This window comes from Capsicum annuum, chromosome 10, assembly GCF_002878395.1.
Source record: "Capsicum annuum cultivar UCD-10X-F1 chromosome 10, UCD10Xv1.1, whole genome shotgun sequence".
Lineage (NCBI taxonomy): Eukaryota > Viridiplantae > Streptophyta > Magnoliopsida > Solanales > Solanaceae > Capsicum > Capsicum annuum.
The window spans coordinates 75476161-75493198 of NC_061120.1; positions in this window are offsets into that span (position 1 = coordinate 75476161).

The window sequence follows — 17038 nt, forward strand, 5'->3', positions numbered from 1 at the left end:
GAAACATTGGAGAAGTTGAAAATACTAAATAATTTATATACATTCATCTTGTGATAGTAACGAGAAATTAGTTGATTTCTAATATTTATTTGAAATAGTTATCCAATGTATGATACAAGTGCGATCTCGTTGATGGACTTATGTGGGTGTGTATTTAAATCGCCCAAGTGTGTATGCAAAGAAGTGTAATTAAGGGCTTAAATACACATAAAAAATAGCCACCAAGTTACACCAGAGGGTTGCCTATTCTCTAAGGGCCCTTTTTGGTCTTTTTGCCTTTAATTTGTAATATACTATATAAGGAATAATTTAGGGTTTCTTTACTTAGTTTTTTTTTTATATTGAATCTTGTAATACACAACTTGAAAGACAAGTTCTCTCTCCCATTGGAGGCTTGGCCTAAATTAGGTACAATATTAAGGTGAATTCTCTTTTGTTGTTTGCTTGCCTGGAACTTTGGGGTGCTTGAAGGATTGAGGTCCCTCTTGTGTCTCTTTGAAGAGTGTAGGTGTTACTACTATATTTTTAAGGGTCTTAGTGTTCAATGTAAACTTAGGTTCTTAGTCATTATAGTGGTGTATGTCTCACTACGTATCCTTTTCCTTATTGTAATCTTGCACCATTTTTTTTTGTCTTGTTCATCTTGTAATCCGCGGGTATTGTTATTATATTGTTGTTCTTCATCTATTATTGATAATACTAGTTTGGGTTGCTGGTTTGGTGTTCAAAACAGCCTATATCTTGTGTTATTGTTCTTGTTATTCGAATCCAAGTGTGGTCACTAAAAGAGGTCCTCAGTTTTTAGACTTGTGGACTGATTTTGGTGTGTGATTTTGTGTATCTTTTGTAATTCTTGTATCATTTGGTATCAAAGCTTAAGGCTTGGTTTTGTTCTTATAAAACCAATCTTGGAAAGCTCTTACCCAAAAATGTATTCTTAAATATTTTGGTCGAAAATTGGTTGTAGATCTACAAAAAAAATTTACTTGTTTAGTTTGTTTCTTGTGTTGGTCTCTTCCTCATCAACACAAAAAGTGTCTAAATCTAAAGTTGAGCTTAATTAGAAGAGACTTCTTGTTGTGAAAACTTGAAGTGGCCGTGAGTTTGACTTGTGTTGGACGTTAGAGTGCCATTGTGGTGTATTGTTGTTTTGTTCTTGAAGGTGTTGATGTTGTGTTCTTCTTAAAAGTTTCTCTTCATCCTATGTGTCAAAAGAGCAATAGATCCAAAAAGGTTGTAAGACAAAATTGAAAAGTTGTTTGTGAGAAGACTTGTCAATATCACCTTTCTAGACTTGACAGCCATTTTTCCTTAAAACAAAGAACCTTGTCTTGTGGAACTAGTAAGGTCAAACATCACCTTTAGAGTTTGAAAAAGTTACAAGACTTTACGTTTCCCTCCCAATAATAAGTCATCCATTACAAATGATATAAAGGGACCAAGACTTCAAGTTGATGAACAACATATGTGGACCCGCGGCTAATGACATGCTGCCACATCACCCTAGTTACTGTTCACGTGATAATTAAGTTCAAATTTAGATGTTCTAGTTTCTAATTATTGATTCCTAGTTTCCCCTAATTGACTTGAGAACTAATTAACAAACTAGTACATTCCTACTAGCTTGTCAATTAGTCTTTTGACATCGTTTGCTTCGTGTCATCGTTTGCTTGAGTGCTTTTGTCATTTTAATTCGTAGTACTTCTTGGTTCAATTTCAAACATTACTTCCTTGAGTCATCGAACAAAAATCCATTCCAACTAAGGAGTAGACTTACTCTTCAACTCACCATAAGTTACAAGCCGGATTGCAAATATTTGTGACGATAAGTATGAGACCACAAAGTATGTGAGAGACTAGTGAGGATTGTTTGAACTAACGTGTGTTTATTTTGTAGGTTTGTGTTGTATTATTGTGTGTGTGGCATTATGGACAGATTTGGTGACTTGTTTAACCATAACTTGAAGGGATTTTTTTGGTATAGACTCAATGGAACCCGAGGCCTCAAATGCTCAAACCATAGACATTAATTCCATTAATATAATATTGGTTCATCTTGAGGCCATGTCCCGTGACATTGCTAGAGTGAATACGGGTATTAAAAAATTAAACTCAGGTATGGCTTTGATGAAGGTGAGATGTCGACTATGGGTGGGAGATTAGAACGTGTGGAAAGCTAAAAAAAAGCCGACCTTTTACCCCTCAAAACATTTCACCAACCACTAACCCCGAGGCCTTGCACCAAATGTTCCATCCCCTGAGACAACCATCCAATCTCCAAACCAGCCCACACTTTATTCCTAAAGCCAAGACCATGAGAAGCCAATTCACCCTCCACTACACCAAGTCTAATAAGGAATTGGAACCCAAATGCTACCCCATAACCCGATCCCTCCAACCCAAACTCCACTTGACCAAAGACCTGTCTATCCACTAAATCCAATCCCTTCACTACAAGCTCCATTTAACCCAAATAGACCGGTCCATGTAGAGGGATATAGTAATAGGGAACAACATGAGGGGTACGGTCCATATGAGAAAGCTTACATGAGAGGGGAAGAGATAAGGGGTAGGCATGTCTATCCAAGAGAAGTTCATGGCCGGGAAGGAAGATTTGGTCCTTGAAACCAACAAGGCAACCAAAATCGAGAAGTTGGACTAAATACCATTAAGATGGGACTTCAAATCTTCAAGGGTGAGAGTGACCCCAAGGAGTTTCTTGCATGGGAATCCGCATGTGAGAAGGTCTTCCAAGTCAATGATATCACCGAGGAGAAAAAGAGTTGTTATGTGATTGCTTATTTTGAGGGGTATGCTACTACTTGGTGGGAGTATGTTAAGCGTTTCAGCAATGTTTTGGTTGAGGGACATCCCCCTCCTTATTTTCGACTAAGATATCTCAGGAGGCAAAGGTACCTCTACAAAAGGTACTAACAAGAGCTCCTTGCTAAGTTATATAACTTAAGTCAAGGGAACAAAACTGTCGCGGCTAACTATGATGAGTTCCAACAACTCATTTTGAAACTTGATCGCCGAGCGGAACAAGTAAGTCACGACATCATTCACTTTAAAGTGGGATTGAATCGAGATATTAACTCATGGTTAACCTTACACAAGATTGACACTATTGACGCCATCTTCCAAGCCGCCTTGGAGATTGAAAGAGAGATACGGGAAAGGGCGGGCAGCAAGTTCAAGGGGCAATCATACTCGAGTTGGTACAAGGACAAGATTGACTCATCCAATGAGGAGCAACCCGAGGCCAAGCTGATACAAGCCGAGACCAAGGTTGCCCAAAGGTATGTTTCAAGAAATGAAGGTCAACTGAATTTTACTTCTCGTCCTAAAAGATTTCAATGTTTTAAATGTCAAGGGTAGAGACACAAGGATAATGAGTGCCCAAACCGGAGAAATGTAATCCTTAGGGAAGGAAAATTGTATTACCTTGGTGAGGAGGTGGGGCTTGAATCGAATGAGGTTGATGAAAACGCTCAAGATGGAGAGCAAGAAGCTGAGGTAAAAATAGATGAAGGCGGGGAAGATATTTGGCCGATTGATAGAGAGTGTGTAGTACCCTTGTTTATGGAAAAGAGAGTCATGCTTAGTGATGGTTTAAAAGAGGAAATCGAGGGTGAGGGTGATGAATAAGAAGAGGAGTCGAAAGTCAAGGTGGTTGGATTTGCCCACAAAGGACCTTCATTGCTTACTAACCAAGATGCTAGCACTTTGCCTTGTATTCATTCTTCTTATGTGCAGGTTGTAGAACATGTAAGTCCAAGGATAATGCTTGATGATACTATGTAACCCTTGGTTGAACATCCTAACCTTAGGAGGAGTATTGAAAAAATGATTCAAAAAGGAGAGCTTACGGGTGATGATTGCTTGAATTTGTAGACAAATTCCTCTCAAGATGGAGAAGATAATACAACTGCGATCACATAGATGAACTTATGTGGGTGTATATTTAAATCGCCCAAGTGTATGTGCAAAGAAGTATAATTAAGGTCTTAAATACACATAAAAAAAAGACACCAAGTTACACTAGATGGGAGCCTATTCTCTAAGGGCCCTTTTGGTCTTTTTGTCTTTAATTTGTAATATACTATATAAGGAACAATTAAGGGTTTCTTTACTTAGTTTTTTTATATTGAATCTTGTAATACACAACTTGAAAGATAAGTTCTCTCTCCCATTGGAGGCTTGGCCGAAACTAGGTACAACATTAGGGTGGATTCTCTTTTGTTGTTTGCTTGCTTGGAACTTCGGGGTGCTTGAAGGATTAAGGTCCCTCTTGTGTATCTTTGAAGAATGTAGGTGTTACTACTATCTTTTTAAGGGTCTTAGTGTTCAATGTACACTTAGGTTCTTAGTCATTATAGTGGTGTATGTCTCACTACCTATCCATTTCCTTATTGTAATCTTGCACCATTTTTTTTGGTCTTGCTCATCTTGTAATCCATAGGTATTGTTATTATATTATTGTTCTTCATCTATTGTTGATAATACTAGTTTGAGTTGCTGGTTTGGTGTTCAAAACACCCTATATCTTGTGTTATTGTTCTTGTTATTCGAATTTGAGTGTGTCACTAAAAGAGGTCCTCGGTTTCTAGATTTGTGGACTGATTTTGGTGTGTGATTTTGTGTATCTTTTGTAATTCTTGTATCAATGTATCTATTATTTTACCATTATCAATTTATCTTTAGCTAGTTAAAAGTCGAAAAATCAAACCAAATCTATTATTTTTATTTATTTTATTTAAGAAATTTAAAAATGAATTAAATTGATTTGATTTTGATTTTAATCAAAAGCAATCCAAATCAAACCATGAACACCACGACTCACAATGACAGATTATGTGAAAAAATTCAACAAACCAAAAACTAAAGAAGGCAAAAATTTAGGTACATCCAACTCTAATCAAAATAAAAAATAACATTTAGTTTTCTTTTACTCGATTCATGTTAACTTGAAATTCTCTTCAAGAAAATATTTATTATTTATTAATTATGTTTAGAAATTTAGATTTAATTACTAATATTTTATATAATTATTTAATGATAGCGATATTATAAAAATAATAATAAACTTTTCCTAATTTTATAAGCTAAATAAATGAATTTAGATAACTATTAGGGATCACTTGGTAGAGTGTATCTATATCTACAATTTATATCTATCTATAATCTATATCTATAATTTATAATATATTAAAAGTCTGAAGCCCTTTAGAAAAGTGATTTGAAATTTTTGCCCTTCATTAAAAGTCTCTGCTTTAGATAAAATCATCTTTTCACTATTTTATTTTAATTATTATTTAATTATTTAATAAAAATAAATTTTTAGGCTATTTGACGTAGAAGTCTTCTAAAGGTAATAGTATTCTAAGACACGGTTAGGGGTGTGCATCAGTTGATTCGGTTCATTTTTGTGTGTTATTGGTTAGGTTTATCAGTTTTCAGTTTTTAAATATGCAAAATCAATAACCAACCAATAAGATATTTTCTTATCGGTTTTCGATTTATTAATTTTTGGTGCTTAACGGTTCGGTTTTTGAAATAACCAATAAAAAAATCCTCATAAAATAAAAATAGTAACAACTGAAATAAAAAAATGAAATTTTAGTTGCCGCCAAAATCATACGTAATGCGTTTTAGTTTACAAGAATCTTCAAACTTGAACTGAATTTTAGTTCGAAAAAACACTGAATCCTAATTGTTGGAAGCTACTAAATGCTTCAAACTTTCCAATATGACAATACCCGAGCTTTGTATTATGCTTTTGTTGCCCTGAATATGTTAATACTTTGTGAATCTTTGAATTGTGCATAAGTAGTGTATGTGTGTGTGTGTGTGTATATATATATATATATATATTAGTAATATAAATATTTATATATATAACACAAATAGGAGTAAAACAATAACTTAGTGTATTCTTATTGGGGTATCGGTTTAACCGATAACCCAATAAGCTAAAACCAAAATCGAACCAATTACCCAATAAAATTTCTTATAAAACCAATAAAAAATCGTAAAATCAATAACTCAATAATATTTTTATCGGTTCGATTTATTGGTCGGTTCAATTTTTGCACACCCCTAGACACGATAGTAGAAGATTGGTAGTAGAAGATTTCCATGTTTGTAATATTAAAATAGGATACTTTTCTGCTTCAGTTAATTTTTCTTTTCCTTTTCTTGATTTATATGTTTATTTAGGTTTTAAATTAAGAATTTAAAAATTAACAAAACAACATGGCAAAGTAGACAAATTCCACGTTGAGGTATAAAAATAATTATTTTAATTATTATTTAATTATTTACTAAAAATAAATTTTTAGGCTATTTGACGTAGAAGTCTTCTAAAGATAATAGTATTCTAAGATACGATAGTAGAAGATTTCCACGTTTATTGTATTAAAGTAAGAAACTTTTTTTGTAGTTGCCTCAGTTAATTTTTCTTTTCCATTTCTTGATTTATATATTTGTTTAGGTTTAAATAAAAAATTAAAAATTAACAAAACAACATGGCAAAGTAGACAAATTCTCCTGTTGAGGTATAAAAATATTTTATAATTTGATTCATAGCTTCTTTAGGTTGGGTTATTTCATCTTGGTAAAAGATCATAATATTTAATATTTATAAATAAAATAAAATTTTAGCTTATATGAAAAAATATTTTTTATAATTCTATTTAAATAACATTTTGGATCAAACCTTACAAAAATACAAGAAAAATACATTTTCTACTTCTAAGATTTTTTCTTATTTTGGCTTTTCTGCCTTTCTTTGTTTCTTTTATTTAATTTGCTTTAAATATTATATATGAATTATTCATAATCAAAAACTGATAATGGATTCTTGATTTTTTCGCTTTTGATAATTTTTTATGTTTTTTCAGATAAAAAATTTTGATCAAATATTGGAGGAAACAAGCATGTTGTTGCCGAATGAGGTAGACAGATTTGGCCCCAGCATTGTAGGCTTATCCTAAATTTTGTATTTGTGTTATGAAATTCAATAAATATGTACAATTTTAATTATTAACGCTTGAAGTCGTCGTAAATTTAAAGCATATGAAATTTTGCATTTAGAATTCTTCTTTTGTCATAGTTAATATTATATAATTACTATTTTTTTGTTTTGAAAAAAAGTATGATAATGCATGGTAATTGGCAGCAAATATGAAATTTATGTTTCTTTAATTCCATCAAATGAGTCTATCAGCTTAATCATAATCAAATAACTTGATTGACATAGTGAATTCATACCATCGCTCTACCTGTAATTATGATTGTTTTATTGCACTGGTCGACTAAAAATATTAAAGGTGATACGATAATAGCAAATATATTTTATGATTTTTTATGTCAATTTACACCAACGTAAAAAAAAAATTTCTAGCATCACATTATGTGTTTGAGTTGTTGGTATTCATTAATTATTCAATAAGGTAAAAGTTTTAAACTTTTATTGTCAATCGTGTTGATATTCTTTTATCTACTTGAACAGTTTTCACAAGTTAATTAATCATACATGAAATTCTCTACTTTATGCACATATCCATGCACCTAGCTAGAAACTATATTAAATTCAATGTGAAAAACTTAATAGGGGTATGACATAATTGATTATGTGAAAAAATAAATATTTGATATGCATATTAGCCTTAATTAGTTATACAGACTTATGGTATTAAAAATATCTAGTTAATTTTTTTAAGTGAGGCAAAAGATTCAACTGAAAGGTCATCTTGAATAAATCTTTTGTTGTTCGATATTATTTTGTTCTTCAATAATATATAATGTTGTGCACTATTGTATATGGGGTTACATAACTTTAATATTAATCAAAAATTATATATTTTTACATAACAAAATAGCATTTTTGCATATAGGAGAGGAACGTACAATACGGGAGAGATACCAATTTATTTTGTTGCTCAAATAGAAAGAAACAAATATACATTTTGCTGCCATATAACAATTTGAATGATGAATTTACTAGACGAGAAATATGAAAGCATCGTACTTTTCGGCATAAGCATAAGTATTATTGTAAGTATACTTTTTGATGACTATGAAAAATTTCATCCAAGTACGTTTAAATTTCACTGATATTACCTCTTCCTTTAACCTTTTTTGGAGGTTTTTACAAAGAAATTTGAAATATTTTTTTACATCTTTTGTTTTACTTTGGTGAATTTTGTTTAAGCTATTTGTCACTCCTAATTTTGACAATGGGGCAACTAGTATTGAAGCATTAGTATAATATGCAACAAAAAAGATGGCATGGACGAAACATACGATTACACTAATAAGAAAAAGTGATGATATGAAAACCCATAAAAGAATCTTGATTTGTTGTTTGTCATTCTTTATCACCAATAGTACCATTTCTATTGCCATTATGATCTTATAATTCTCTCTAGATATTAAAGCATTTGGCAAAAACTTATAGAAATCTTATTGACTCTGATCTTAAGTCTTTTTGTTGAGTAGTTTTGTAAAAAAAATTGAATATTTTTTCTTTTGATTGCATGGTAATGTGTTACCCTCCAATTATGAGTAGTATAATTCCTCCGCCATTACCTCATTCCAACGAGGTATTCTTTCACATTGTATAATAATAAGTAAAATTAAATTAATTAAGAAAAAACATAAGATACTAGAGAAAATATATGACCTTCTTATTCAGTTTTCTGTGATTCTTATATCACCTCCTCATGATGAGTTAGCTTTTTTGATTAAGTTATGTTAATATTCATTTCCTTAACATGCAGAGTCAGAACATATTCATATCTTTGGTTTCTTAATATTAGGCTCATATGTTATGTTGTTGATGTGCGATTTAGAAAACATAGATACACGGTTCACTTAAATCAATAGATCTTCTTATTCAGTTTCCTGTGATTCTTATATCACCTCCTCATGATGAGTTAGCTTTGTTGATTAAGTTATGTTAATGTTCATTTTCTTAACATGCAGAGCCAAAACACATACATATCTTTGATTTCTCAATATTGGGCTCATATATTATGTTGTTGCCGTGAGAAAACATAGATACAAGGTTCACCTAAACCAATAGTTTTTGCTTAAATAGTAGAATTCAGTTATTGACACTTGAAATGGACGTTCTAAATTTAAAACGCACAATGATTATTAAATTCTAGCTTGTTTCTATTGAGCGTGCGAATTGTATTACATCATATTTCTTGTTAAGAAAATGCGTCATTATTTTATTATATAATCTTGGGAAATTTTTACCTCACGAACTAACTTTATAGGTAAAGTTATATCTAAAATTTATTTTCGTAACAAATATTAACAGCCGTAAAGTGACGGATTAATTTTAAAATGCTTTGTTAAATGGGGGAGTTGAAGAGGTCCCATATTAAAACAAGACAAGTCATTGATAGTTTCCTACTTGGGGATGCTCTCTTAATGTCATCAATAGCGCAGATACTGTAGCCTCTGAGGATGTTGGCAAGCTAAGAACATTATCTACAAAATCGGTACAAAGTGTTCCGCATAATTTTAAAATAAATCACATAGTTAAATTTCGCCTGAAATTTTCTTACGGTGAGATAAAATGATGAGCAAATTAGTAATAATGACGATATATGAAATAAATTAAAAGGTATTTATCATGATTCACCTTCTTTGCAATGTTACTAAAGGCTTGGATATACTAATTCACAATCCTCAGGCTTGCTGTCTGTAATACACAAAAGTAAAAAAGTTGTGTGACACATAGGCAGATTGGCATTAACGAGAATATATTTTTTTATTTTTTTGCCCAAATATAGAGAAATACATGCATATTTTAGGGAAATCCTCACACCACATCTCCTTGGAGATCATATTTGTCCTTTAGTTTTGCATATTTTCATGAAGTTACTTCTTTTTGTAACTGTTATTTGGTTGTAGTGTTTGGTGTTTTCAGGGAATGTGATGTCCCTCCAAGCTAACATGCAAAGTTGAACACAAAAATTGAAGCTTCATTGAAGAACGTGCTAATTATTGCTTGACTGGATTTGAATATTATCGGAGCTCATCGGCGATAGATTGAGAAACAAGGAAAATTTATTCTTGGCTTCACTTTGAAAAGTGTAAGAACAACGTTATCTTCTTGGCTCTCACTTCATCGTCGTTGAGCTCATACAATATTTCAAAATTATTTTTTGTATCTTTTGATTATTATTTCATTTCTTCTTAGTTTATGTGGCAACAATAGAAAATCTCAAAATTATAACAAAACCACAAAAATTTATATAGTGAATTATTTTTGTTTGACTGTTTTGAATTCACACAAAATTTAAAAAGGATAATGAAGACATTTGAATTTGTGATTTTTAATTTAGGAATATGTAGAATGTCTAAAATATTGTTAAACCAATAAGCATAACCTCAATAACACTAATGAGGTAAAGATACATGAATAACTCTGCTCTTATTTAGTAATTTAACGGTCCATAACATCATCTAAAATGTCCTAAATTTCAATAAAAATGTAGAATTCTGAGAATAAAAATAATTCTTCATAAAAAAATAAAAAAAATTTACCATTAGAAAATAAGTACAATAACTAAATTCTATTTACAGTGCCTAAACTCTGATTGTCATTAATTCGGATCATCTCTAATAATATTAATTTAAACAGAGAATCTATTTTTGGCTACATCTAATTTTGCTCCTTAATTATTAATGTGACGGTGGTTTATCAAATTAAACTTAACTAAACTATTTTATATTCAAAATTTCATGTGATATTTTTAAAATTTTTGTACTTAATAATATAGCATACACACAAAATTTATTTTTTGTATACATTTAGTCTTAATTAATGATTGATACACGTGCAATGCACGTACACTAAACTAGTAATATATTAAAAGTGTGAAGACCTTATAAATATTATTTGAATTTTTTGCCCTTCATTAAAAGACTCCATAATAAATAAAATTGTCTTTTCACATTTTTTATTATTTTTATGATATTAGTTCCTTGGTAATTTTAGTTTCAGTTTCTTGTGATTTTAAGTTGAGCCTGATTTTGCGGATTGGCAGCTATTGTGTGTATTTTGTGCGTGCCTGCTATCTGTTCTTTATTTCTTTATATCTTTATTCTGCTAGCATCTGTTGTGCTAGAATTTTGGTTGCATTTTGTGCTTGTGCGTGTGCCTTTTGTTATTGGCTTATTGTTGTTTGTAGCCTTCACTATAATTTATCTTGAGTAGTGGCTAGGGTGGCACATGGTGGAATAGGGTCATGTCTTGGGGGCTTGGGGGTCCTGGGGGTGGGCTTGAGGGTTGGTGTTGGGTTAGGTATGAGATGCGGAGTGCGAGGTATTAAGGGAGGAGATAAGAGAGTTGATAGTTTGAGGGTAGGGTCGTAGAATATTGGGACCCTACAGGGTAAGTCGATAGAACTAGTTAAGATTCTTAGGAAGAGAAAGATTAATATTGCATGTGTCCAGGAGACCAAGTGGGTAGGTTCCAAGGCGAGGGATATAGATGGATACAAGTTGTGGTTTTCAGGTAGTGAAAGACGTAGGAATGACGTAGGCATCTTAGTGGATGAGGAGCTTAGGGGGCAGGTAGTAGAGGTTAAAAGGGTTTGTGATAGGGTTATGACTATCAAGTTGATCTTGGGGGGTTTACTTTGAACATCTGTAGTGCGTATGCGCCACAGGTGGGCCTGGACGAGGAAGAGAGGAAGAAATTTTGAGAGGTTTTGGATGAGGTGGTTAGAGGCGTGCCTAGTTCGGTAAAGATTTTCATAGGTGGGGATTTCAATAGGCATATTGGGTCTTTGCCGTTAGGGTATGATGATGTGCATAAGGGCTTTGGGTTCGGGGTTAGGAATGATAAGGGAGCTGCTCTTTTAGATTTTGCGATGGACTTTGGGTTGTTTGTAGCGAATTCCAGTTTTACGAAGAAGGAAGAGCACTTGGTTACTTTCCGTAGTATGATAGCCAAGACTCAAATTGACGTTTTGCTACTTAGGAAGGGGGATAGAGCATTATGTAAGGATTGTAAGGTAATTCCGAGTGAGAATCTTGGGACTCAGCATACACTCCTGGTAATGGACTTAGTTATCAAGAATGGCAAGATGAGGCGAGGTGGAAAGGGTCAGCCTAGGGTTAGGTGGGGCAGTCTGACTTCGATTAGTGCTTTGGAGATAGGGGTAAAGTTGGAGGGGATGAGGGTATGGGAGTGCAGGGGAAACGTAGACAGTATGTGAAATAGGGCTGTTGGTTGCATCAGGGAGTCGACTAGAGAGGTATTGGGTATTTGGAGGGGCTGGTCTGGCCTCTATCTGGGGGATTGATGTTGGAATGGAGATGTTAAGAAGAAGGTAGAGACGAATAAGGCGGCTTACGCTAAGTTGGTTGAGAGTAAGGATGAAGAAGAGAAGCAGGTGAGCAAGGAGGAGTATAAGTTAGCTAAAAAGGAAGCTAAGTTAGCAGTCACGACTGCTAAGTCAACAACATTTGAGAATTTATATAAGAGGTTAGACGATAAATGCGGGGAGAAAAGGTTGTTTAGGCTTGCCAAGGTTAGGGAGCGAAAGGGTCATGATCTGGACCAGGTGAAGTGCATTAGGGGGAGGACGACAGAGTTTTGGTGGAAAACACCCTCATTAAGAAAAGATGGCAGTCATATTTTTATAAGCTCTTGAATGATGAGGGGGACAGAGGTCTAGGGGAGTTGGAACATTACGGGGAGTGTCGCGACATTGGCTTTTATCGGCGTTTTAAGGTAGAAGAGGTCAGTGAGGCTATTCGCAAGATGCGAAGGGGCAGGGTGATGGGGCCTGACGAGATTTCGGTAGATTTTTGGAAGCTCTCTAGCGGGTCAGGGTTGAGGTGACTGACCAACTTGTTTAACAATATTTTCAAGTCAACAAAGATGTCTAAGGCATGGAGATGGAGCATGATGATTCTTTTATATAAGAATAAGTGTGACATTCAGAGTTGCAACAACTATCGGGGTATTAAGTTATTGAGTCACACGATGAAGATTTAGGAGAGGGTGGTGGAGCGGAGGTTGAGGAAGATTGTGTCTATTTTAGAGAATTAATTTAGTTTTATGCCTGGTCGCTCTACGACTGAGGAAATTCACCTTGTGTGGATACTGGTAGAGCAGTATAAAGAGAGGAAGAGGGACCTTCACATGGTGTTTATTGACTTGGAAAAGGCCTATGATAAGGTCCCTAGGGAGGTTCTTTGGAGATGCTTAGAAGTGAGGGGGGTCCCGGTAGCGTACATCAGAGCGATTAAAGACATGTATGAGGGAGTGACGACTCGGGTAAGGACAGTGGTAGGAGATTCGGAGCATTTCCTGGCCTTGACTGGGTTGCATTAGGGATTAACTCTTAGTCCGTTTTTATTCACTTTGGTGATGGATGTGCTGACGCGGAATATACAAGGCGAGGTGCCTTGGTATTTGCTTTTCGCAGATGATATAGTTTTGCTTGATAAGCCGCGACAAGGGGTTAATGATAAGATGGAGGTTTGGAGACAAACCCTGGAGGCTAAAGGTTTCAGGTGGAGTAGGACCAAGACGGAGTACTTGAAGTGCAAGTTTAGTGACTCGAGACAAGAGGAGGAGATGATAGTAAAGTTGGATTCTCAGGTGGTTCGCAAGAGGGAGAGTTTTAAGTATCTCGGGTCTACGATTCAGGGAAATGGGGAGATAGATGAGGATGTCTCTCACCGTATTAGGGCAGGTTGGATGAAATAGAGGATTGCTTCGAGAATTTTATGCGATAAGAAGGTGCCCCCAAGCTGAAAGGCAAATTCTATAGAGTTGCAGTCCGACCTGCTATGTTGTATGGAGCGGAGTGTTGGCCGGTTAAGAATTCTCATATCCAAAAATTGAAGATGGCGGAAATGAGGATGTTGTGTTGGATCTGTGGATTCACAAGGGCTGACAGGGTTAGGAATGAAATTATTCGAGAGAAGGTGGGAGTGGTGTCAATGGAAGATAAAATGCGGGAAGTGAAGTTGAGATGGTTTAGTCATGTGATGAGGAGGGGCACGGATGCCCTAGTTCGTAGGTGTGAGAGGTTGGCCTTAGATGGTTTCAAGCGGGGTAGGGGTAGACCGACGAAATACTGGAGAGAAGTGATTAAACATGACATGGAGTAGTTACAGCTGACTGAGGACATGACCCTGGATAGGAAGATATAGAGAAAAAACATTAGGATAGAGGGCTAAGGGTGTGGATGAGTAGTAGTCAGTTATTAGGTGGACTTTGGTGTCCTTTGTTTGGCAATGTAAAATATTTTTGTGGATGTCGTACCTATGTTATTTTATCATGTTCTATGCTTTGGATGCTTCTGTATATTGCCTTTTATCTTGAGCCGGGGGTCTATCGGAAACAGCCTCTCTACCTCTTTTAAGGTAGTGGCATGGACTGCGTACACTATACCCTCCCCAGACCCCACTATGTGGAAATATACTGAATTTGTTGTTGTTGTTGTTATTGTTGTTGTATATATTGACTATAATAAACATATTAAAACTTAAATGGAGTTGTAACTAAAATAGGCTTGGTCCAAAAAAAAAAATTCATCTAAAATAGAATTGGTCTAAAAAATAGGCACAACCTCTTTTTTCCATAAATATTGTCATATTTTTGTTTTTTTTTTTGTCAGGAAGAAAATATCTTTTATTTCTTTGTGGACACTTCATCGTAAAACTACAGAAAAGAGTTATTGAAAGCCTTAGTTTTTTTTAGTTAAAACATTTCCCATATGAAGTACTCCTTATCAGATTGTAGTTGATTTATATATTAATTTCTAATTACAGACAAATATTAATGAAAAAATTAACTAATATCCTTATTTGATTTAGTTAATAAGCTATAATATTTAACACTTTTAAATCAACTAAAATTTTATCTTACATAAAAAATAAATTTTCATAATTTTATTTAAGTAATATTTTGATCAAACTTTTACCACAATTCTATTATTTCATATTCACAATCAACTTCTTAAGGAGTATTTTGAAAAAATATAATCCTACCCTTAATGTTTATTTATATTTTGCTATTTAATTTATGTTTATGTACATCTTCTTTAAGATTTTCTTCACGCACAACAAGAAAGATGACTTTTTAGTGTAATCTCAGGAGTGTAAAGTGTAAGATTTAAAAATGATAGAGTGTAAGATTTTCTTAGAGTGTTTTTGCAACTTTCACCTTGACATATTTTGTGTTATTCCTTTTCAATGATTTTGCCCCAAAAAAAAAAGTGAGTACTTGACATCCACAAACCTTATTTGAATGAATGTTCATTAAATCAGCTAAAATTTCACCTATATAATTTCATGTTAGATAAATATTATAATTTTTCAATAATAATAATACATGCAATAACTTTGTGTATTACGAATATCTTGTTATCAAGAAGTGTATTACTAATACATAGAAATCCATGCATGCATTAGTATGGTTTAAATCTCAATTATCCCTCAAAATCCTTTTTACGTTCTTTCTACTATATTTATGAAGGGTATTTTTATAATTTTTTTTAAAAATTATTTATTTAATATTATTTTTACTACATCAAATTAAATGTTGTATAAAAAAATTACAAATATAATTAATATAAATATTATTAATATAATATATTTTATATTGTTATTATTATCATCATGTCAAACGGCCCCTTATTAGAAACAAGAAAAATGAAACGAAAGGTGTATCAAAATTCGGGAAGGTTTTAGCCTAAAAAGAAACTAGTTCATCCAAAAGATTAAAGTGATGTCAACTCTCACCTCCAAATTTATTGTTGTGATGAGATTTCAGAAAATACCAAATGCAGATTACATTACAGTTCAATAAATGAAAGCTTCTTTTATTATATCCACTAGCCGGCTTCCGCAGTGTTACGCACGACCCAATGTTGATCCTTAAAATTTTTACGTTACTTATAATTCTATCATTTAATTAAAAGCTTTATTTGTTTGGTTGATAAATTCTAAACTGGACATATAATATTATATTTAGATTGATGAAATTTTCATAATAATATTTTAAGTTGTTCAAACTTTTGTAACATTTATAGTCAATTATATTTTTTAAATAATTTAAGTTCTTAATTATTGTGATTTATAATATTTTTTTTCTTTTCTACTAATTAGAAGTGGCATAGTAAAATTATTATAAAAAATACTTGTGATTTTTTTTAAGTGGCTCCATATAAGACGTCATGTTAATTTAAAACATCAAAAATAATTTATCATTTTACGTTTATTTTACCCCCTTTTTATTAAATATTATCAAATTTTTAATATTTAAATGACTTATAATAATTAAATATGAATAATTTAGTATAATTACGATTGAAGTAGTTGAAACAGTCATGTCATAAATATCTATTTTAGTTTTTTAATTAAATATTATTAATTTTTTAATATGTAAATGACTTATAATAATTACTTAGGGGTAACATAGTAAAATAACGATTGAAACAACTAAGGCAGGCATGTCGAACATGAGTAGCTTGCTTCAGCTGCTTATTGTGACTTATATTTAGATGATTTATAATAATTAATTAGCGGTGACATGGTAAAATTACGGTTGAAGCAGCTGAAGCAGACATGTCAGAAATGTTTATTTTACTTATTTGTATTAAATATTATTAATTTTCTAATAGGTAAATAAATTATAATAATTAATTAGGTATGATATAATAAAAATACGGTCGTAACAGCTGAAGCAGGTAACTGAACTGAAGCAGATATGTCAAAAATATTTATTTTACTTATTTGTATTAATTATTATTAATTTTCTAATACACAAATAATTATAATAATTAATTAGGGGTGATACAGTAAAAACACGGTTGTAGCAGCTGAAGCAGGGATGTCGATCTGCTGCCTGTTTCAGCATGAAACTCCCTTTTATATATATTTTTTATTAAATATTATTAATTTTTTAATACTTAGATGATTTATAATAATTAATTAGGGGTGATATATAAAATTACGATTGAAGCAGCTGAAGCAGAAATGTCAGAAATGT